At 46.5% G+C, this 24,203-nt stretch overlaps 1 long non-coding RNA gene across 2 annotated transcripts; it reads left to right on the top strand.

The window, feature by feature from the left end:
• Nucleotides 1-59: 59 nt before the first annotated feature.
• LOC140696568 (uncharacterized) lies at nucleotides 60-21,010 on the top strand. 2 transcript variants are annotated; one of them, XR_012073043.1, is made up of 3 exons: nucleotides 62-109; nucleotides 287-816; nucleotides 20,818-21,010. It is a non-coding gene; the product is annotated as an uncharacterized lncRNA (long non-coding RNA). The 2 variants fall into 2 exon arrangements; XR_012073041.1 differs by having other exon boundaries at nucleotides 60-816.
• The last annotated feature ends 3,193 nt before the right edge of the window (nucleotides 21,011-24,203 follow it).

The raw sequence follows: 24,203 nt of genomic DNA, 5'->3' as shown, positions 1-24,203 counted from the left end.
GGCAAGATGTCATAATGACAGCACTGAATTCCTGGCTAACTTGAGGGTGTTTCCTGTAAGAGTGTAGGGGGTGTAATTTGAACTAGTTCATGAGAGACAGAGGCTTTAGGTGAGCGTGGAAGTAGAGGAGGTCATTTTGGGAGCAGAATGACTGGGACCAAAGCAGAAATATATCAGACATTTACTGTGGGTGGGGGTGTCCCCGTTTGAATGGAGGGGTCAGTCTGGCAAGGTTGGGTTGTTAGAAGAGCCTGAATTGAGCGGGGAGGGCGTTTGGACTTTGCAGGACAGGCTTTGGAGGATGTCAGGGTTTTTTTGAAGAGGGGAGTGGCAGCTTTGGAGTCAGACAGCCGTGGTTCTGGATCCTGGTCTGTCATGTTGCTGGAGGGGAGAGACCGGATGCAGGGAGACCTGGAGGAAGCCCTTGCTGTCTCTGAGGTTATCAGGGTCACTGGTGATGGGGTGACTGGGGAGGGTGCTGCTGGAGTACCCTGTGGAGAAAGAGCTGCGTGACCTTGCTGACTGATGGAGTTGGGGGTGGAGGGGTGCTCTGGACTGGATGCTTATGCCCCCCCCCCCCCATATTCATATACTGAAGCCCAGTCCCCACCTGGATGGGCCTTGGAGGTGAGGCCCTTGGGAGATGGTGAGGTCATGAGGGTGGGGCCCTCAAGGATGGGGTTAGTGCCCTTGTAAAAGGGACCTGGAGCTCTCCTCTCCCCTGCCATGGGAGCCACGGCCAGAGGTGGCCCTCACCAGACTGTGACCCTGCTGGCACCCTGCTCTCGGACTTCCCGGCCTCCAGAACCATGAGAAGTAAGTTTGTGTTTAAGCCGCTTGGTCTGTGGGATTTCTGTCCCTGCAGCCTGGGAGCACTGGGGCACGGGAAGGGGTCGAGAGGGGTCCTGGGGCCTGGCCCTCTGAGAGTGTAAACGTGGGACACTGGGGGTGGTTTCTGGGTGGGAGGTTCAGTTCTGCACATGCTAGTCTGACTGATGCAGGTAATTGCAGAGGTGGCTCCACTTCGGACGAGAATTTGGGGCCCTGGGGAGACGGGGTGAGGGAGCCCTTCAGGGAGCGCGGGTGGAGCAGATGCCTGAGCCTGGTTGGACAGCTCCGGGAGGAGGGCCCAGCGAGCCTGTAAGGTGATGAGGGGCGTTGAGAGAGCGGCTGGCGGCCTGTGCGTAGAAATCCTTTCCTTTCTGTACAGACTTATGTCTTCGACGGAAGGAAGGTAAGGCTGGGAGACATGCACTTCCCAGACAGGAAGGCTGGGCTTGTTAATTCACTTTTCCCCTTATTTACCCCGCACCTCCCAGCAGTCACTCGTGTCCCCTGGTGTCATTTAGTAGTCTTCATTATCTCTGACCGCAGCCATCTGCTCTGCCCCCAGTCCTGTGTGCTGTCGCAGTGACATCTTGGCCGGACCTGCCGGCGAGGCCAGTTCAGGGGGTAGGAAGCCTCCTTCAGCTTCCTGAGCCAGGTCCCTGTTGTCAGACCTTCGCCAATGAAGTCTGGGCTCACCTTGTCAATTGAAGTGGAGCCAGAGCATTTTTCGCTCCCGTGTTTTGGCAGACGCAGGGCAGAGCACTTATTCTGCTTTCTTGAGGAAGACTGCCAGGTGTTTTACTTGTTCAGCGGCTTGGGGAACAGGCTGAGGAGGGGCCTTCTACTTTAACGAGAAGCTGTTTAATTAGACCTGGAACTGACACCCAGAGTCAGTGTTAGAGGACTGAAATCAGTCAACTCGAAGGCTTCATTTCTTTGCACCCAACGTTAACCTTCAGGTCCCAGAAGGATGGGCAGGGTTGGAGGAGTGGATGCAGGTTCTCTTCCTCGCCTGCCCAGCCCAGCCCAGCCCAGCCCAGCTTCAGTCTTCCTGGGACCATCCTGGAGGTGAGCGTCCGTCAGGAGGTGACAGGAGGCCTGGCCAGAGGTCGTGCCCGGCCAGCCAGCTCCCACCCCTCGGAGGCTAAGGCCATGACGTCACGTGTAACAGAGCTGGCTAGGTGCGCACCGGGGCTGCCGGGCCGGGGCCTGCCCCGGGTCACCCAGCACCTGTCACCTTCCCTTGTGTTGAAGACAGCCCAGAAAACAGACGCCTCCTGGACACCCTGACTGAGGGAAACCAGGAGGGAGCAGGTTGGCCGAAGCACTCTGAGCCGGCCCCACAAGGACCTCAGGGCTGGTCCCCATGTGTCTGGCAGGCACTGGAAGGAGGAGCCAGGTCATCCTGCCTGGTGTTCGGTCGAAGATACGGTGCAGGTTGTGGGCTCTTTGAGGAACGCGTAAATGTGCACACTTTTGCTTTCTGATACGTTTTATGTGTTTTTCTCTTTTTTGCCTTATGTTACTTCTGGGATTATAAAAGAAGTATTTAATCATTGTAGAAAATCGGGAACTTAACAAAAAATCTTAAAGGTGCGTATATATTCTTTGCATTGTGGTTTTATCCTAAATATACTACTGGCTTTTTAAAGGCTCTATTTCGAGATAGTTATGGATTCTCCTGTTAACTTTTGAGCAGAATTGTCTTCCTTTAGCAACCACGTGCGTGAGTGTCCAGTCTCTGGTGCAGCGGGTGAATAGGTCTCTGGAAATTAGGGAAAGAAATGTGTCACTTTCTGCTTTATCAGACTGTTTTTAAAAAATTTTTTTGGGTGGGGGAGGTGACTAGCTTATTGACTAATTGATTGATTGTGCTGGGGATTGAACCCAGGACCTTGTGCATGATAAGCAGGCACTCTCCCACTGAGCTATACCCTCCCCACTTTGTCAAAGTGTTTTTACACTCACTTTACATTCGTCTGACTTTTGACGCTGTCCTGGGACTCATTCTCTGTGATGCCTCAGGACGCTGAGGCCCAAACGAAGGAGGAGGTTTTCCCAGGGGCTGGCTTCCCTCCCTCCCCTGCCGGTGTTCTCTTTGCTCTTCACTGTAGGCTGGTCTGCTTGCTCTCCATCCTGAAGCCTGTTACCACGTTGACACTTCAGCATCACGGGTTCACAGCTGATGCTTTGGAGAACGTAAAGGTACCATATGTCTGGGAGTTCCACTGCTAGGGTATACTTGAGAGTTGACAATGTGTATACAAAGATTTGTACACGAATGTTCACAGCAGCGTTATTCGTAAAAGCAAAGAGTGAAGAAGACCTAAGTGTCCGTTGGCCAGTGAGTGGCTAACAAGATGTGTTGCATCCGTATGATGGAGTGTCATTTGGTGGCAGAAAGGAAGTGAGTACTGGGCCCTGCTGCAGCAGGGGTGACTCCTGAAAACAGGCGAGCGGGGCTGAAATGGGTAAAGGGGTCCCCTGTACGGTGACGGTGGAAACTAAATTTCTGCTGGTGAGCATGCTGTGGTGTGCACAGAAGCAGAAACACAGTGTTGTAGACGTGGAACCTTTATAATGTTATAAATCTGCATTATTGCAATTAAAAAAAGACATAAGCCCTAAAGCAAGAAAGGAATTTATTGGAAAGATATGAAACAGCTCGCAGAAGCTATACAAAAGCTTACGGTCTGCTCTTCTTTTTTTATTGTGGTTAATATACATAACAGAATTTACCATTTTAACCATTTTTAGGTGTCCAGTTCTGTGGCGTTAAACACATTCACATTGTTGTGCAACCATCACCACCACTGTCTCCGGAACTTTTCCACCTTCCTGGCTGAAACCCTGTCCCCACAGACACCCCTCCCCTCCCTTGCCTCCACTCCCACCTTATACTGTCTGCCTGTGAATTCGGCTCTTCTAGGGACCTGTTCACAGAAACCCTACAACAAGATACAGTGATTATTGGCTTATCTCTGCTGGTTTTAGAAAAATCCTTTCTCCCCACAACTTTAAAAAGCAGTAGAAAGGGGCAAGGGTGTAGCTCAGCGGTAGAGTGCATGCTTAGCATGCCTGAGGTCCTGGGTTCTTCTTCTCTAAAAAGTAAATAAATAAACCTAATTACCACCCCCCCCAAAAAAACCCCACAAACAAACAAAAAACCCAAAAAGCAGTAGAAGGCCATCAGTGAATTAAAAAAAAAATACAGGAACCTGTGGAAAATAAAATAATATTTTTCTATCACCCAGAAGAAACCCAGTTAAAATTTTGATTTATATTTTTCTAGCTTTTTTCTATGTCTCTGTAAAGAATCACATTGAAACTGTACAAAATTTCCAGTTTTTCGTTATTATAAATAATAGTGTTTTCAACATCTTAGTGTATAATCCTTGACTGAATCCCAGAGGTTATTTCTTAAGGATCAATTTCTAGAACTGATATTTTTGGAGTAAGATTAAAGTATTTTTAAGACTCTGGAGACATAATTTCACACTATTTTCCAGAAAAGTTGTTCTACTTTATGCTGTGTGTGACGGTGGGTCACGCCACACTTTCACTAGCTTAGCTTATTTATTGTGTAAAAAATTTGGAGACTTTAACCAATGTAAAAAATTCATCCATACACTTAAAAAATCATTTTATTGTTTCTTTTCCTTAATACCAACATTAAAAAATATCCACTATTAAAATTTGTGTGATTCTAAATTTTACAAGAAATAGGATCATACTCTGCATTCTCTTTTGTAAATTCTTTTAAATTTACAAATATATTGTGAATTTTCATTTCAGTGTATTTTCTTTGTATTGACTTTATTACTTAAAATTTATCATCGGTTTAAAAATTACATCAGTAGTAATAACATTTATTATAAAAATCCAAGTAATTCATGACTATGAACATTAAAGAATAATTATACTTTAATAACATTTTGTATGTAAATGTCTAAGGTTATATTTGTAAATTTTAACAAAATCTGTTCATATTATACATTTTAATTACAACTTGCTTTTTCAGTCAGCATTTTGTAAGTCAACATGTTAGGACATGGATTTGCCTGATTTTTTCCTTTTTTAAAAGAAGTTGCATTGTCGTTCATAGTGTGGCCATGTAATTCAATCATTACCCCTTTCATTGGCATTTGGATGTCTCAAGTGTTTTTAAAATTATAAATAATGCTTGAATGATATCCTACAACATTTATTAACTAATATTTTTTCTACAGCATATTTTTAAAGTGAACTCATGGAATGGATGAATATTCTGTAGTTCAATGCTATTGTGGAACGTTCTGGTTATTTTTCATTTTTGCTTTTTAAACAAATCTCTAGAAATATACAGGCATCGTTGTCCTAGGATTCCTAGGATGTGCTCCTTTTTAAGGCGTTTGCTTTATATCCCAGAAATATCTTCCAGAAAGTTAACACTAGTTTGCACTGGTGTTGTCTGCTCGCCCGGGCTCCCCCAACCGTGGGCTTTAGATTTAGGAAGGGCTGACTGACTGGAGAGCAAGTAATAGGCTTTTGTTGTATGCCAGTCCCCTTGAATAATGTGGGGCTGATTGCCAGAAAGCTGAGATTTTGCTGAAATGAAGTCAGGACTGGTGGGAGCTGGGGCTGGGGGCTTAGTGGTGACCCTTGAGCCTCTTTCATCTCTCCCAAGACTTCGAGACCCCTGTCCCCTTCTCTGCCCGGGGCTGCTTTCCCGGCCAGCCTCTCTTCCTTCTCCCCTATAACCCAGGATTTAGTGTTCACCCTGGTGCTCACCCTCCATGGGGTTTCAGAGTCACACCGTGTCTCTTCAGTCATTAAACTCTGATTTGACGTGCGTTTAGTAGCATGTACAGATGAATTTTTACCTGCGATGGTGCTCAGATCAAGTCATAGAGCATTTCCAACCCCACCAAATCTCTTATGTCCTTTGCCAGACGTACCTTCTCCCTCAAGGGAGCCTCTGTGCTCATTCCATCACCCTTGATTTGTTTTGTTGAACTTCATGTATATGGGGCCAAACAGGATGTTTTCTTTCATGTCTGACTTCCTCTTCTCATTATGTCTGTGGGATTCAGCCATGATGTTGTGTGAAGCAGAAATTCTCTTTTTTTTTCCCCCACAGACTCTGTTCTTGGATTGGAATAATCAATATTGTTAAAGTGGCCTTGCTATCCAAGGCAATATACAGATTCAATGTAATCCCTATAAAATTGCCAATGACGTTTTCCACAGAACTGGAACAAAAAATTGCACAATTTGTGTGGCAAGACAAAAGACCCTGAATAGCCAAAAATATCTTGAGAAAAAGAAGAATGGAGCCGGGAGAATCATGCTCCATGACTTCAGACTACATTACAAAGTTATAGTAACCAAAACTGGCACAAAAACAGACACATAGATCAATGGAAGAGGATAGAAAGTCCAGAAATAAACCCACACACTTAAGGTCAGTAAATCTGCGACAACAGAGGTAAGAATATACAATATACAGTGGAGAAAAGACAGTCTCTTCGTTATGATAAATCACAAAAAAAAAAAAAAAAGACAGTCTCTTCAATAAGTGGTGCTGGGAAAACTGGACAGCTCCCTGTAAAAGACTGAAATTAGGACATTCTCTCACACACTATGTACAAAAATGAACTCAAAATGGATTAAAGACCTAATGTAAGGCCAGATATTATAAAGCTCCTAGAGGAAACCATAGGCAGAACTCTCTTTGACATAAATTGCTGCAGTATTTTTTTTGAACCAGCTCCTAGAGTAATGGAAATAAAAGCAAAAATAAATGGGATCTAATTAAAAGCTTTTGCACAGCTAAGCATTTGCACATCAACAAAACGAAAAGACAACCTACAGAATGGAAGAAAATATTTGCAAATGATGTGTCTGGCAAGGGACTAATTTCTAAAATATACAAACAGCTCATACAGCTTAATATCCAAAAAAAAAAAAGCAACCCGATCAAAAAGTGATCAGAAGACCTAAATAGACATTTCCCCAAGGACGACCTCCAGATAGCCAATAAGCATGCTCTATGTCACTAGTTGTTACATAGATGCAAATCAAAACTACAATGAGAAGTCACCTCACACCAGTCAGAATGGCCATCATTCAAAAGTCCACAAACAATAAATGCTGGAGAGGGGGTGGAGAAAAGGGAACCCTCCTACACTGTTGGTGGGAGTATAAAGTGGTGCAGCCACTATGGACAACAGCATGGAGGTTCCTTAAAAAACTGAAAATAGTATTACCCTGTGATCCAGCAACCCCACTCCTGTACAGTGGTAGATTCTGATTCCAGTGGTGACTGGGGGTGGGTCAAGGAGTTCTGCCTGTATCTCCCACACAACTCTGTCAGTCTGTCCCAGATTCCATCACTTAAAGACAGTTTGAGTCTTTGTTACTCTGAACTCCTGGGTTCCTGTGCTGAAGGCAAACCACCTTAGGGACAGAGTATAGAGACGTCATCAGTTTTCAGTTAATCGTTAGCCTCAATTAATGTCACTGATTGATGTAAAGGGTTGGCCAACACCTACTGTGTACCAAGGTCTGGGAATCTGGTACTCAAGGAAACAAACCAGAAATTATCAAACCATCCTTGCTAGCATTAGGTCTCCAGCTTTAGATCCCTCCCCTTCCTTTTGCTGTAAGTTGTCGTATAATGACCTCAATTTGTCTTTTTCGTTGTGGGGGGAGGTAATTAGGTGTATTTATTTATTTAGTTTTTAAGTTTTTCAAAATGGAGGTGCTGGGGATTGAACCCAGGACCGCATGCTAGGCACATGCTCTACCACTGAGCTATACCCACCACCCAACCTTGCTTTTTCTCAGATCATATGGGAATCTATAGGTACGTCTTTCTTATAGCAATCCTGCACCCACATCAAAGCTGCATTATCAATATGAGATAAACAGATGTTTTGCAACGAGTGCAAGATTTCAAGACTGCTGGTGTAGCTGCAGCCATGGCTTCACGAATTTTCTTTTCTTTTTTATAGTGTTCCTCACGCTGGATTCACTTATCTTGAAATGGTGGGCAACCACAGCTGCAGACCCCAATGGTACATATCAAGCAGTTCAACTTTTTCTAGTCATGTCATGACTTTCCCTGCTTCTTGGGGACACTTCCAGCATCACTATTGGCACTTCTTTGCCAAGGTTTATGGTATTACACTAGACACAGTGAAAACACACAAGAGCTGACAGAGGTCACATTTCACTGTGGTAGGCAACTTACTGGAGAGAGAACTGCTCATATGGAGGTGATTAATGATGTGTATCACACAGCGCTTTAAGCCGATACTGGGTTATTCAGATACTTGCTACGCTTGATCTCAGGCAAGAACAACAGGAGGCGGCCACACGATCGTTCTGCTAGTGCAGTGCGCACTGCAGTCAACTGCATGCAGTTAGGATGTAATACTGCACCTTGACGCTGGTTCACGTCTCTCTTGACTGTGAATGGTGCCCTGTACGGTCTGTTACTGTTTGTGTAAGTTTTGATATATTTTTAACTTTTTATAATAGATTTATGTAGATTTTATGATCGTAAATGATACAATAGACTAGTATCTACATGAATTTTATGGATTCATGACATATCTAATTTTTCCTAATTTTTAAAGATACTGTTTTTAAAATTTTTTGGGGGGACTATTAAGTAATTAGGTTTATTTATTTTTAATGGAAGTATTGGGGACTGAACCCAGAACCTCTTGCATGCTAAGCTGTGCTCCACCACTGAGCTATACCTTCCCTGCTTCCCTAATTTTTTTGATACTTCTAGGCTATGCAGTTTGTGAGTTTTTTCAAATCGTTACAAATTTCCAATTTTTTTCCAATATGTTTATTGAAAAAAATCTGTATATAAGTGGGCCTGTGCAGTTCAAACCTGCATTGCACAAGGGTTACCTGTATTCTGAAATTGACTGTGATGATGGATGAACAATTACATGAATGAAAACCATTGAATTTTGCAAATGTATCAGCAGAGTGTCTGTGTTGAACCCAGAAACACTGACTGGCCTCCACCCTGAGACCCTTCTTAGGAGGGCCTGGGCACCTGGGGCCATTGTCAAGTGTTCCTGTGTCTCTGGTGGGAGGCCGCCTCCCACCATGGTGTTAAGGCTGCCCTTAACAGAGCCTGCTGTCTGTTCACATGAGTGTGTTCGCCCCGGGCTGGCTGGGCAGGCTAGTTCGAAACTTTGGGGCTTGAGGAACTGCCCAGCAGTGGGTTCCCTGGGCTTCCGTTTTGCCTCTGTGTATCTCAGATGGGGAGTGGGAACCATCAACAGGCATGAAGCACCACAGAAAGTCTACTCACTCTAACCAGAGGGCGAGAAGAGGGCAGCCAGCAGGTAGTACCCACCCCATTCCAGCCAAACACCAAGGTAAAAACTCCCCCTGAAGCCCCACGCCCCCACCCCTCTGGTGCTGGTGGGACCGAGGTGGGAGCTGGACTTCTGGCCCCACCTGGAGGCAGTGAGGTGGTGTGAGTCTGTGCTTGCCTTTTGCTGGGGTGGATCAGTGGGGCCCAGCAGGGAAATTCCACACCACCTGGACCTGCGCACTGCACCTGAACAGGTGACTGCAAGGAAGGAAGGTTAAGTCAGGTCCAGAGTCTTAGAGGATAGAACGCCAAATGTCCAGGATGCAATCAAAATCACTCTTCATACCATGAACTAGGGAAATTTCAATCTGAATGAGAAAAGACCATCAATAGACACCAGTACAGTGATGACACAGGATTTAGATTCTAAAGCAGCCACTATTAAAATGTTTCAATAAGTGGGGGGAGGGTATAGTTCAGTGGTAGAGCACATGCTTAGCATGTATGAGGTCCTAGGTTCAATCCCCAGTACCTTCTCTTAAAAAAAAAGTAAGTAAATAAATAAATCTAATTACCCCCCAAAACCTAAAAAAAAAGTTTCAATAAGCAATTACAAACATGTTTGAAACAAATGAGAAGATAGTCTCAGCAAAGAAATAGAAGATATAAAGAAGAACCAAATGGAAACTTTAGAATTAAAAAATACAGTAACTGAAATAGAAGAATGACTATAAAAGAGGAAAGAATCAGTGAACTTGAAGATAGAACAGTAGAAAGTGACTGATCTGAACAACAGAGAGAAAACAGACTGAAAGAAATGGAAAGAGCCCCAGGGACCTGTGGGGCAGCCACAGATGACTCACACTTGCATCGTTGGAGTCCTGGAAGGAGAGGATAATGTGAGGGCTGAAAAAGATTTTGAAAAATAATGGCTGAAAATCCCCCAAGTTTGGCAAAAGACATAAACCTACAGATTCTAGAAGCTGAGTGTATCCTATATAGGAAAACCCAAGGAAACCTGTGCCAAGACAAATCATAATCAAAAACTGAAGACAAAGGGTAAAAACCTTGATGGCATCTGGAAAGATGAGGCATTATATATAAAGAGAAAATGATTCAAATGGCAGAGGGTTCTCATAAGGAAGCATGGAGGCACACCATTGTTAAGTGGAAGGGCGACTTGCTCCAGAATTTCTTTTGCTCCGGCCTTAAATTCACACCAGGACTTATCCATTTATTTAAGCATTCCTTTCTCGAGCCTTACTCATAAAACATAGTCTCACCTTCCTAATGGAAATGTTAACTTATTTTCATCAGAAATATGTCCAGATAATTAAAATAAATTACTTTCGTGATGAAATATCTCATGCTTTCTAATTAGTTGTTGCCAGGCTATGGAAAATCCATTATTTTGAGTGTTTGGCTTTTATCCAGCAACTTTGCTGAATTCTTTCTAATTCAGATAATTTCAGAGCTTATTCCTTTGTATTCTGTAGATAAACAAAATATGTGCCAATAACATCATTCTTCTCTCTGCCATTCTAAAAGTTCCTATTCTTTTGTTTTTAGATCTGTTGATTTTTAAAAAGTTTATAATTTTTCTAAACTTTAAAAAAATGAAGTATAGTCGATTTACAATGTAGTTTTCATTTCTGGTATACAGCATAGTGATTCAGTTATACATATATATAAATACTCTTTTCCATTACAGTTTACTACAAGCCATTGATTATAATTCCCTGTGCTATACAGTTGGACCTTGTTATTTATCTATTCTGTACATAGTAGTTTGTATCTGCTGATCCCAAACTCCCAATTTATCCCTCCCGCCACCTCTTTCCTCCCTGGCAACCATAAGTTTGTTTTCTATGTCCATGAGTCTTAAAATTTCCTATTCTTAATTCATGTGTTATAGTGTTTGCTAAAAAAAAAAAGTCTAGAAAAAGTATATATAATAACCATCATAGTATGGCCTTGTTTTGCTTCTAAATGCAGTGTATCCTCAAGTGTGTTTCACAGGATTCTGGGTTTCCAGATATTTCGAGTAATGCTTGGTTAAAATGAAAAAAAAAATTTTTTTTCCTGCACAGCTTCTGAGCCTTAGGTTTGACGATGCTCTCTGTGCGTCTCCGGGAAGTGGATGTAGTGGACCCCTTCCTCCCCCTCCCTTCTTTGGTGCGTTGTTGGTCTAGGGACACATTATGGGAAGTGATGCTTTAGAATTTCACTGTAAGGGATGCTGTGGACAGTTGGGTTGAAATAGACATTCTCCATAATATCGAAGAAATGTCTCCCTAGTCCTGAAGATTTACTTCAATCCTCTTCACTCATGGGATTGGATTTGAGGCGCATGTGATTAGAAGAAAATTTTCTTTTAGTCTCATATTACCAAACTGTTTGTAATAAACATGTATTAGCTTTATAATTAAACAAAACCCCGTTAAGTGCAAATGCTTGTTAAGTGTGGGTTTGATCAGAATTGTTCTCTCTGCGAGAAAGGAAGGTACACTGTGAGATTCTGGGTTTGTGGGGCACCTGGTGGGAGAGCCGGTGGGGGGGTCCTGGGATGGGTCACCGGAGAGGACACGGGTGATGTCATGTGCTGCTTGGGTGGCTGCCGGCCGGGGGCTATCATGGACCTGGGCTTTTTTTCTGCCCCTTTCAACTGTAGCCAAATTCACCGTCAACAAGTTGAGGGACAATCTTCCAGGCCAGTTGCTGACATATCTGCAGGATGAAATCAAACATTCTAATCATTTTTTTTCTGATATTTAACAAACTCAATTTTCATGTGAAATTATCTCCTAACTCTCTGGAAAGCTGCTTATTTTTCTCCTAAGAAGGCACAAGTTCAATGTTCCTTTTCAAAGGGATATAATTTCTTGAAAGCCCCAAATTACAGCTTTTAATGGTGTATTTCTTTCCTTGTGATTAAATCCCTTCGGTGTTGGATTATTTGATGGCAGTGTTTGAATTTCCTTCCTCCCTCGCTTCCTCCTCCTCTTGCTTCTGGCTTCCTTCTTTCCTTTCTTCCTGGAAGAGGGGTCTTAGGACAGGAGACTTTGTCTTCTGAAATGACCTTTTAAAGACGCCTTTATTAAAATCACCAAAAGGCAGGATTTAGGAGCTCTGCCAAAGAAGTGGAAAATAATATTATATATAATGATAATAATGATAATAATGATAATAATATTAATAATAATAATAATGGTTAATGTCAGTTTTTATTAAGCACTTGCCCTGTTCTAAGTTCTTTGCATGTGTTTTATTTAAGCCTCACAACATTCCTCTGGGTAGGAATTATCTGTAGTTTAGTGTTGGGGAAACAGAGGTTAAGTAATTTGCTCAAAATCACACAGCTGGGAAATGACAGAACCGGAACTTGAGTCCACGTTTCTTCCACTGTCTTTTCAAACCAGCTGAGTTCATTGTGCAGATGAGAAATAATGAGTGTTTTCAAAGTGAAGAGCCTCCCTTGCGGAAGGGAAACGGGGGGAAGAGGAAGGCATTTTGGAAGAACTGAATCAGCAGTTCTTCGGGGGCCTCAGCCTCTCCGTTTTGCTGGTGAGGAAACTGAGGCCCAGAGAGGGGAGGGGCCCACCCTAGGGGCCCACCCTTGGTTGTTCATAGCACGGGCAGAAGTCCAGCCTACTGGCTCCCAACCCAGGTCTCCCCTCCTGTTTCACTGGCTGGTCTTCCAAATGGTATATATATATATATATATTTTTAAGCAGCAACTCATTTTTTTTTCGAACGTCATCACCATCAACAATGCTAAGTGGTAGGGGGAGGGTGTAGCTCAGAGGTAGAGTGTGTGCTTAGTGTGCACGAGGTCCTGGGTTCAATCCCCAGTACCACCATTAAACAAAAAAACCGAAGTGAAATGCTAAGTGATGGAATGAAATTAATGAGAGCATCCTTGCCCTTTCAGAAGATGGGAGAAGCTCCCCACCTTGCTATTAAAGCTTGATGGAGTGACTTATGATTCCGTCTGTGTTTAGGGCTCATCTTCCTGCCAGGGAAGCATCCAGACCTTGCTTGTCAAGATCTGAGGAGCCCAGTTCCTCCCATAATTCAAAGGTCATGCCTGGCATTTTGTGTAATCTTCTTGGTCAACGTCAGAACCAACTGACCTGTAAATCTTGAACACGTCTAACTAAGGAATCCAGACCAGTGCTGCTGGGTCTGTTGCAGGACCAGTAAGACTTTTCCCCAGCTGGGATTCTTTTCCCACTTGGGAATTTTTCGGTTCCTGTGACAGATGGGCTTCTCTTTGGCATGGGGTCAAACCTTAGCTACACCACACAGTGCGTGTGTGTGTGTGACTTTTGTTAATAATTGCTGTGCCAGACGGCGCTCTCCAGCCCTCCCTGTGAATGACACTGTTTATGCTTAGGATGAAGAGTGAAGAGTTAAGGCCCCCCAAAGATGTTCATGTACTAATTTCTGGGACCTGTGAATATGTTACTTTACACAGTCAGAGACTTTGCAGCTGTGATTCAGTTAAGGATCTTGAGATGGGGAAATTATCCCGGATTATCAGAGTGGGTCTGTAACCACAACACAAGGTCCTTGATAAGAGCAGGGCGTCAGGGAGAAGAGAAGATTGTGGGGCCGGCTGGCATCCTTCGAGGGCCAGCCACCCCCATTCCTGGGCTCTCAGAGGTCTGCCTGTGATCCCGCAACAGATAAAGTACATTCTTTACTGGACGTGTTTCCCCTAACAGACTACTAGCCCCAGGTCATGGCCGATCTCACAGCAGCTCAGGCTGGCTTGTTTCAGCCCTCCTTAAACCTCTTACCTCACCTGCAACCAATCAGAGACTTGTGCACAAGCCGGTGAGGCACCTTGCGATCCAACCTGATAAAAGACCCCAACACCCGGCCCTCAGGGCTCACACGGGCACCTCTCGTCTGAGTGGCCCGCTGGTGCCTATGGCAGTGTAACCTAATGAACTCCTTTCCTCTTCTTATCCTTTGTCTTTGGTAAATTCTTTTACCACCCACGACCGCCACGTGGGGTCCCCCAGCAGAGATGCTGTGCGCTGTCTTTGAAGCTGGAGGGAGAGCGGGAAGCAGCCTTTGGCAGGTCAAAGAGGCAAAGCACGGCTTGTCCTTGGAGTCTCCCTGGAGATGCCCTGATCTCAGCCCCATAGGACTGCTTTCAGACTTCTGACTTCAAAACTAAATAAGAAAAAAAATGTGCGTTGCTCCAAGTCAGTACATGTGTGGTAATTTGTTACAACAGCGACAGGAAACTAGCGCAGATAGGTACTATTATGTCTCTGTTTTACACATGAAGAGATTGAGGCACAGAGTGACTACGTACCTCGTCCAAGGTCACATAGTCAGAAAGTGGCAGAGCTGGGAATGGAACAGCTGCCTCTCTGGCTCCAGACACTATGCGTTTCCATGACCCTCAGTCTTCTCATCTTTCCACTGGAGCTAATGATCCCTATACAGCGGGTGGTCAGGGGGACTGGGTGAGATGATGCTAATAATCTGGGTGCGGTGGTGGTGATGACAGCCACAGACCTCCAGGCGAGCTGCAGGAGGGAGAGGGCAGAGTGGAGAGACCGGGACCATTTCCCCCGGGATTTGCTGCTGCGCCTGCTGATGCTTCTGCTCTTCCTTTGGCTTTGTTCTCAGCAGTCGAACGTCTTGTGTTCACACTGGCCCCTTCACGCTCTCCTCCCCAGGCCACCGCCTCGCCCCAGCCGCCCACCACCCTTCGCCATGTGGCCACAAGTAGCTTAAATTTTTAAGCAGCATCTTTGTACCAATTTCAAGAGCCAGAGCAGAATGCAAGTAGGGGACAGGAGGCTTCAGAAATTCCACTTGCCGTCGCACTTGTAGTCGTGCAGTCAACTCAAACTAGAGTCCACAGGAAAATTCTACATGTGGCTTGAAAAAGGGGATTTTGAGAGAAGACAGAAGTAGATACATACACACAGATGGAATTTTTTCTGACTCTAAAAGGTCTGTATGTTTATTGTACAAAATATAGGAATGTATACAGAATAAAAGTCTCCTATAATCTTACCACTAGAGAGAATCGCTGCTAATATTTTCAGTGTATTTTCCTCTAATCTTTTTTCCTCTGTGTTTATAAATACTGCGGATAGTTTTGTGTCTTCTCTTAGTTAATAGCGTGATTATCTCATATCATTGAATCTTGTTCAGAAGATGCTATTTAAAAATTTTATTTATTTTTATTGAAGTAGAGTTGATTTACAATGTTGTGTTAGTTTCTGGTGTACAGCATAGTGATTCAGTTATACACATACATGTGTGTGTATGTACTTTTTCAGATTCTTTTCCATTACAGGTTATTACAGGATATGGAATATAGTTCCCTGTGCTGTACAGTAGAACTTTGTTGTCTATCTATTTTATATATAGTAGTTTATACCTACAAATTCCAAACTCTTAGTTTATCCCTCAGCCCCTTTCTCTTTGGTAACCATAAGTTTGTTTTCTATGTTTGTGAGTCTTTTTTTTTGTAAGTAAACTTGTTTGTATCAGTGTTTTAGATTCCACATATAAGTGATATCGTATAATATTTGTTTTTCTCTGAATGACTTAGATAATTTAGTATGATAATCTCTAAGTCCATCCATGTTGCAGCAAATGGCATTATTTCATTCTTTTTTGTGGCTGAGTAGTATTCCATTGTATGTATACACCATTTTTTCTTTATCCAGTCATCTGTCAATGGACATTTAGGTTCCTTCCATGTCTTGACTATTGTATATAGTGCTGCTATGAACATTGGGGTGCAGGTGTCTTTTCAAATTAGAGTTTCCTCTGGATATATGCCCAGGAGTGGGATTGCTGGATTATATGGTAAGTCTATTTTTAGTTTTTAAAGGAACCTCCATGTGTTTTCCATAGTGGCTGCACCAACCTGCATTCCCACCAACAGTGTAGGAGGGTTCCCTTTTCTCCACACCCTCTCCAGCATTTATCATTTGTGGATTTTTTAATGATGGCCATTCTGACTGGTGTGAGGTGATACCTCATTGCAGTTTTGACTTGTATTTCTTTAATAATTAGCACTATTGAGCAAAAAGATGCAATTTTTATTAGTTCTATAAGATATTCTATTTATGGTCTAGTCCTTTTATGTCATATATGTCTGAATGGAGACTAAGGATGAAACTCACTAGCATTTTAAATCATTCGTGTAGCTTCCTTGTTGGTTATTTGGGTCTGTTTCTGGATAGAGCGAGTCCAGCAGGGATGGCAGTCTTGTTCTGGAGGATTGGGCCGAGGAGGAGACTGAGAAAAACATTCTTTTCTCAGAGGAAGTGTGCAAGTCTGCGCTTTGTAGAGAGCAGAGGGGTGGTCTTGAGGACCCAGAAGTCCTCTCAAGTGCCATTGGGGATTCTTTGATTCTGCCTTAACATTCCAGAAGCTCTCTAGTTTCCAGCTAAATGAACTTGGTTCTGAGCTTTATTATTATTATTATTATTATTATTAATTATTATCTAAGTAAGTATTGCTATAATATATAATGAGAAACAAGGTTTGCAATCTTTATGATTGGTTTCCTCATTTTTCTGGGTTTGAGATTTGAAGTCATGAATAATAAGTCTCCAACAAGCCTTTTTTCAAAAGCATGAAGATGTCCCTATAGGGAGTAAGCCCTGGGACAGACAGTCAGTCAGGATCAGGTTCTGGGCTCCTCTTGCATGCAGCACTTGTCTTGATCTCAGCCTGTGGGGGCCATTCTCCAAAGACGACCCCTCCCTCCCCTGCCATGGCCCCCCCACCAGTGCTCATGCCGTGAACCCTCCTCCCCTCTTGGCTCCGAGCCGGCCCCCTGACTTGCTGTTGACCAATTCAGCAGAAGAGACCCTGCATCACTTCTAAGGTCACGTCATGAGAAGCCTCACTGCTTCTGGGAGAAGCTGGTTCCCGTCTGTGACAGTCATGCTGTCAAACCAGCCATGTGGTGGGGCCACGTGGGGTTGGGCCAGCTCCCAGCGGTCGACCCCAGGCTGGGGTCTGGCTCAGGCGAGCCTCAGATGACTCCAACTCCAGTTACTGCAACTTCAGACAGAAATGACCTGAAAGATCCAAATAAAAATCTCCAGCCGCTCCGGTAACTGGTGAAACCTAAGGGAATAGTGATATATTACTGTTTTAAGCCACTACGTTTTGCGGTAGTTTATAACATAGTAATAGATAACCCAAATTTATGACTTGCAAGGTATTCTATGTGTTTCTTAACCTCAAAAAACTGGGGACTCTTTGAAGGCAGAATCTGTACCTTAGCATTTTTGGTATTGCTGGTTAAATCCTACAGCATAACTGAAACAAATCTGGAAATGTTCCAGGAGAGCTTTACAATGTGCCCTGGAAACAGAAAAGAAGCAGAAACAGAGGACTGCGTACAATTTGCAGTCTACCTACAGGACGTATCATTCACTTTCCGCTCACCTTCCACCCTGGATGTTTCCCTTCCAGCTCCCGGCCAGCCTCCACGTGACGAGGGCCATTGTTTTTTTTAATAAACTTATTTAAAATAAAATAAATTTAAAATAAATTAAAATTAAAAAACATGAAAGTCTTCCTCTCAGTCCTGTGTACCACCACCCAGTTCCCCTCCCTAACGGCGCCAGTATTCTTGGTTTCTCGCCTGCTTTTCTAGGAACAGTAGCTTGCACATGCTGTCTGTCTGTCTGTCTATCCATCTGCCCATCCATCCACACATACTCTTGTGTGTTCTAGCCTACTGTGTGCACTGTTTTCATATAATAATGTATTTTGGAAATCTTTCCATGTTATTCTTTTCTTTATGGCTAACTGGCACTCCATTATACTGTTGTAACATGGTTTATTTTATATTGTCTTCTGAGAGGCATTTAGATTACTGTCAATATTTTGCTATTAAAAATACCACCACTATGACCTTTGTGCAAATACCACTTCAGGCCTGTGTATTTCTCTGGAGGATATATTCCTAGAAGTGACATTGTTGGGTCTGTGTTCCTGGTTCCTTGGGGGTGGGGGCATTTGCAGGAGAAACCCCATCTGGTCATTAAATGCACAGAGAGGCCCCTGGTCCCTGGACGTGCCTGTAGCCACAGCAGGATTAGAGCCACCAGGGGTGTGTGGCCTTGAGGAGGTGTGACTTTTTTTCCCCGACAGCCCAAGGCAGGAAGCACTGGATGGGGAGGGGTGACTGTGGGGAAAGGGCCAGAACAGCCAGGGGCCTCGGGGGCCGGCCTGGAGAGGTGAACCGCTGAGCTGTTTTAAGGGCAAAACCCAAAGAGTTACTGTCACTTGTGAAACCGATTTTATCCCAGTATTGACTGAAATGAGGGCCAGCCACTTGCTGAATTTCCAAGGGCTGTTCCAGAGTCTCCCAGCCAGGCCCTGGCTCTGCCTCCTGGCCCAGCCTCCGTGACTACAAGCTTTTGAAAATTTTAAAACATCGTTTCACTCAGAAATGATCTCCAGCTCAGACTTCGCCAATTTGGCGGTTTTTTTCCCTAAGCTGGAAGAAAAGGGCTTTTCAAAAAGAATGAAATAATACCATTTGCAGCAATATGGATGGACCTGGAGATTATCATACCAAGTGAAGTAAATCAGACAGAGAAAGACAGATACCATATGATGTCACTTATATGTGAAACCTAAAAAAATGAGACAAAGGAACTTATCTACAGAACAGAAACAGACTCACAGTCATAGAAAACAAACTTATGATTACCAGGAGGGAAGGAGGTGGGAAGGGATAAATTAGGAGCTCAGGATTTGCAGACACTGAGTACTGTATATAAAATAAATAAACAAGGTCCTACTGTACAGCACAGGGAACTATATTCAATATCTTGTAGTAACCTATAATGGAAAGGGATCTGAAAATGAATATATATATTATGTATAACTGAATCACTGCTGTACACCAGAAACTAACACAACATTGTAAATCGACTATACTTCAATTTAAAAGAAAAGGGCTTTTTCCGCGCTGCAGGCAAAACGGCCGGTCCCTCCTGCTCGCGGGTGCAGTTCCCGGGCGCGGCCGGAAGGTGGCACTGGACACAAGGGCTCCGCGCGCGGGGGGCCTGGCGCCTTCAGAGCGGCCTCAGCGCGGGGTCCTCCCCAGGCGTCCGGAGCAAAGAACCCCCAGGAGCACCGATGTTACCGAGGAAGCCGAAAACGGGGAAGGGGGCGAATAGAAGCAAGCCACAGAACAAACGTGCTGCGCAGAGCAGCGGGCTGACTGCGCCCAGCTGGCACCGGTGACCCTGCCTGCCCCGCCCTGGCTCAGTCCGGGAGGCCCTGTTCCAGCGTCCTGAGGGGTGGCCCTGGCACATGTGTCCATTCTGGATTCCCGATCTTCCAGCCGAGCCTCTGCAAAGTCCCCAGCCTCGGAGGCATCTCTGGGGGACCTTCCCATCCCTTCTACGGTCTTGCCAGGAACGCAGCTGCGTCTTGCCTGCCTGAGGTCCCCCAAGCCCGGCTGCTTGTTGCCGTCCCGCTCAGGCACCGGGCTCCTCTCCCACCCTCCCCAGGACCCTCCAGCCTCTAGGGCCGCGTCTGCGTCCTGGCCCTGCCTAGCCACCCCCAAGGGACTGTGACAGGGTTGGAGCAGCGGAGTTGTGCAGTGAACAGACTTCCACCGCCGGCTGCGAAGGGGACAGTGGGGGGACAGTGCCGCCGGAACGGCCACGTGCTGGTGTCTCATCAGTGTCTGTGGAATAAGCCAAAGAGCCAGGGGCTCTGTGGGTGCATGTGAGTGTGCACGGAGGCCAGGCAGGGCCAGACGGCTTTATTCCGCCTGACACCGGGACTTGGCGGGGAGCTGCAGGCGCCTCCTGCCCACTTTTTATGCTTGCTGCCAGGCCCTTCCTCCTCTTCCTCCTGTGCCAGGTCTGCGTGGCCTTGCAGAGGCTGGAGAGACCAGGGCTGCTGGGCCCAGAGCAGAGCTTCCTTCTCCTGAGGGTCTGTACCAGGTAAGGCTGTATCTGGAAGGTCTCCTCCTGGCCTGTAACCTGTACAGAGATCTGAACAGTGGGGGTGAGGGTGGAGCACCTCTGGCTCAGCAGAAGTGACTGGGCACACACTGGTGTGAAGATGCCACCCACAGGGGGTTGACTGGCCCTGGGGAGAGGGAACCCCTTCCCCTCAGGGAAGGGGCTGTCCCTGCAGAGACCTGGGTCTGGACAAAGGTCAGCGGTGGTGGAACAGGCTGGCATAGCAGCTGCCCCCCAACCCTGCACGCCGCCTCGCCTCCCTCAGCACCACGCTGCTCCCTCCTGGATGGTGGCTCAGTTCCTGCTGCCTCCGACCCCCTCTGCTTGGGGAGAAGGTTTGAGTGACACCAGGTTATGATGGTCTGACACCCAGGTGCCCCGTGGAGCCGGTGAAGGGCCAGCAGTGTTAATAAGACTCAAGTCTTTACTTTAGCGAGACACGAAAAGAGCAGGGAGAGATGAAAAACAGAGGGAAGAGGCAAAGCAATAAAAAAGATGGAAATTGCGAGCTGTTTGGGGAGCCTGCTCTCTGGATCTGGGCAAAGCACAAAGCCTGGCTTTCAAGGACCAGAAACTTCCTGGAGGCAAAGGCAGGGGCAAAAAAGGGCAGAGCTGTCCTTTAAAGCGAGCCCTTTCTTGTTTTTTTTTTTTGTTTTTTTTTGTTTTTTGCAGATGCCGGGAATACTAACCAAAGGAATAAGAGAACACTCCAGCTTCATACACAGCTCCTGCTCCTGCCTCAGTGCTGGGCGGTGCAGGCATCGGGCAGGTGTGTCCAGGATGGGAGAGGACGGAGCTGTCTCTCCGGTCAGGCAGGGAATGGCCTCGCTTCTTGGCTACCTGGTAAATGCCAATTTCTGTGCTAGGTTTTGTGCACATGCCTCTTCATTTAGAGCTCGCGTTAGCTGTGCGCTGAGCTCTGCCGTCAACCCGTCTTATAGGTGAGGAGGGTGTGTCACTTGCGGGAGCGGGGGCCTGGGTGGCAGCCCGGCTCCAGCTGCAGACGCTCCCAGTGTTGGCGTCCTCAGGAGAGCTGTGCTGTCTGCTTGCCTGTGCTCAGACCTCCAGGTGCGACCTGCTGACTGCGGAGTTGATGGCGGGAGGACGTGGCAGGGCTCTCTGTTCCATGGATCCTTTTCTGTGGCCCTGTTTTCAGAGCCAGGAGCTTGTGGCCTTGATCACAGGGTTTCCTCCTTGGGAAGAGAGGGCCTTTCCTGTCTAGCATGACTGGCACCGAGGCTGCCTTAGTGAGGACGGAGCATATTTTGAAAGAAGAGCGTTGTCCTGGCAGGTGGACAGGGACAGCCCTTTCCTCCCACCTGGGCGAAGGCTGGGGTGGTGGAAGCGTCAGAGGCAGGCAGGCCAGCAGTCAGGTGCTTTCTTCCCTCTGAGCAGAGTCTGGGAACCCTGGTGATGTTGGGGACCAGACAGGCTGGGATTTGAAAGTTTGAGATCCCCTTCCCCTCAGCATGGACCTGCCTGGGGACACCCTTTCCTTGTATCAATGTGACTCCTGCATCAGAAGACCGGTGGTGCGACGGGAAGGGGACCTGGGTCGGCGCTCCCAGGTCGGACAGGCGGCGACCCCATGGTCCCGCATCCCCGCGGAGGGGTGGATGAGCTGGGCGCAGTCAGTTGCTGCTTGGCTGTCCCTCTGCCTCCCGGCCGGGGTGCAGGTCACAGGTGCAAGAGGACAGACATCTGGCCCTGCCCACCACCTCCGGTCCTCAGTCTCCTCCAGCCACGGCTAGTGGGGCTGGCCTTGCGATATTTGGGAGACAGCCTCTCCTTCCCCATTCTGGACCCACAGTTACAAATTACCACCAAGAGCACCCCCTTCCCTCGTCTGGCAGGGCTCGGGGCGCCCGGGAGGAAGGGGCGGTCGTTTTCCGGAACATCAACCTTCAGGAGTCAGGGATGCGCCCTGACAACCTCCTATGGATTTCCTGTGAGTTTATTTAAGTCCTCCCTGAACCTGTTTATGTTTCATTAAACTCTTTTATTGACGCCTTTAATTTTCTCTGTGCTGATTTACTCCGAGCTTTGACTTCTCACGTCTCCCTGGCTCTCAGTCCCAAGGGTTCCTCCGGTGCGCCTGTGGCGCAGACCTCAGCCAAGGGGCAAAGCCAGCGATGCTGGACTCCCCCACCCTCCCTCCTCCTCCTGCTCCTCTGGCACCGGGCAATGCTCAGACCTCCCACTCCGTGAACCCCATTCCCCATTGCCCTTTAAATGCTTAACCTCCAACGGTGAATCTTTGTTGGTGAAATTTCAGGCTGCCCTTGGCAAGTGGTAGATGCATTTTGGGGCAGGGAGGCCTTTGAATCCACTTGGCAGGTGGCTGTCGATTTTGCTTTTGGCAGAAATAATGCTCATTAAAGCCGCATTCCGCAGCAGGGGGAGGGGGCCAGTTTACAGAATGACCCCTGGATCCATTTTGGTCCACTCTCCCGTGCTCACTCAAACTGAGTTCTAGTGACTTCTGGGAGAATTTTAAAAATAGTTTATTAAAAATGCATTTTTCCATTTTTATTTCAGGTAGTATTGTATTTAGAATCCATATTTCAGCATTCTTCCAGATCCAGAAATTCTTTTCTTCCATTTTTCCCAAGGAGAAATGTCTATAAAATATTTGGTAAGAAAGTTCCCAGTACACAGGCTGACACCTGCATTTCTTTTGGTCTTACTGTCCCAAAATTACATAATCCATATAGAGCAACACAAAATCTTCTGCAGAGAGCTGGCCTGATCCCTGAGCAGGGCTAAGAGGCTGTCCTGGCTGCTCTCTCTCCGTGGTCTGTTCCAGCGGCCGTGGTCTGTGGGCTTCACGTGGGCTGGACATCGGCGCCCCTGGCCCTGACTCTAGCTCCCCGACTGTGAGCTCCCCCGGGGCCACCCACACCCTGCAGTGCATCACTCAGTGCGCCTCCGGGTGCTCTGGAAATCCAAGCATCCCTGGGCCGAAGCGTCACCGTAACAACCTTTTACCAGGTGGCCATGGAGCACCTTGTGTGTTCCTTTAAAAGCTTAGCCCCCGAATCCCCGATTTGGAATAGTGCTGAAATATCTCTTGGCGGTGATCTTTTCTGATTCCCGTGGAGGTGGGTTTACTCACTCCTAAACGCTCTGCAGTCAGTGCATACCCAGTAGCACCAACAAGAGCAAACATTGACTGTGCTCCCAACAACTTCCAGTGATGTCTGTTAACAGTGCTGAGTGCCGGCTGCGGACAGGCGTTGTGCTCGGTGCTCTTCAAATACAATTTTGTTGAACTTGATTGAGGCTTCGAGGCATTACCAGTGCGGCTCCCACTACCGCCGAGGACCCGAGGTCATCAAGCTGCAGTAACTTGCTGGCTGTCGCCCGGCACAGGTGATGGAGTTGCAACCAAACCCTCATCTTGTTGACTCCATGTCCTCTTCCAGCTGTGCTGGGTCCCTGGGACTTAGAGACGGGGAAGCTCAGAGTCCACTCTCAGCCACCGCTCCCCATCTACTTAGCTTACCAAAGGGGCAGGAGGTCCCTGGGAGAGGGAGGGCTGGCCAGGGGAGGCTTCACAGAGGTGAAGGTGAGGGGGTACCCGCTTGTCCACTTCTTTACGTTGGTCGCTATGTGGTCCTGCATCTCTGCCCGCGTCGAAGGTGAATGCTGGACGTGGTGCGATGCTGGGAGGGGTTACGTTCTTTCCCGGCCAGTGAGGAGAGTAAACTCCTGATGGGGGTCCAAGCTGAAAGCAGGCTCTCCATCAGGAGGAAAGTGGACGCATGACCACACTTCTTGAGTAACTCCACTGAACAGCCTCCTGGCATTCTGCACCCAGGGCTGCTACTAACCACCTGTTTCACCCCCGTGTGCAGACCTGCTGCCTCTGCCCCTCGGGCTGGCATTGGCTGCGTCTGTAAGTTCCACGACTCCACAGCTAGGAAAACGGGAGCTTTCCTTTTCTGAAACCCAGAGCAGTTAAAATACTGAAACAACCAAACATGCACTTGCTTCCCCTCCAGGAAGATAGTTTGTTGTTAGTTTTGGTCCCAGTATCCTGTAATGTTGAATTTCAA

Source organism: Vicugna pacos, chromosome 5 (genome assembly GCF_048564905.1).
Source record: "Vicugna pacos chromosome 5, VicPac4, whole genome shotgun sequence".
Taxonomy (NCBI): domain Eukaryota; kingdom Metazoa; phylum Chordata; class Mammalia; order Artiodactyla; family Camelidae; genus Vicugna; species Vicugna pacos.
The sequence above is the reverse complement of the archived record's forward strand: the minus strand, read 5'-3'. Positions and strand labels throughout refer to the sequence as shown.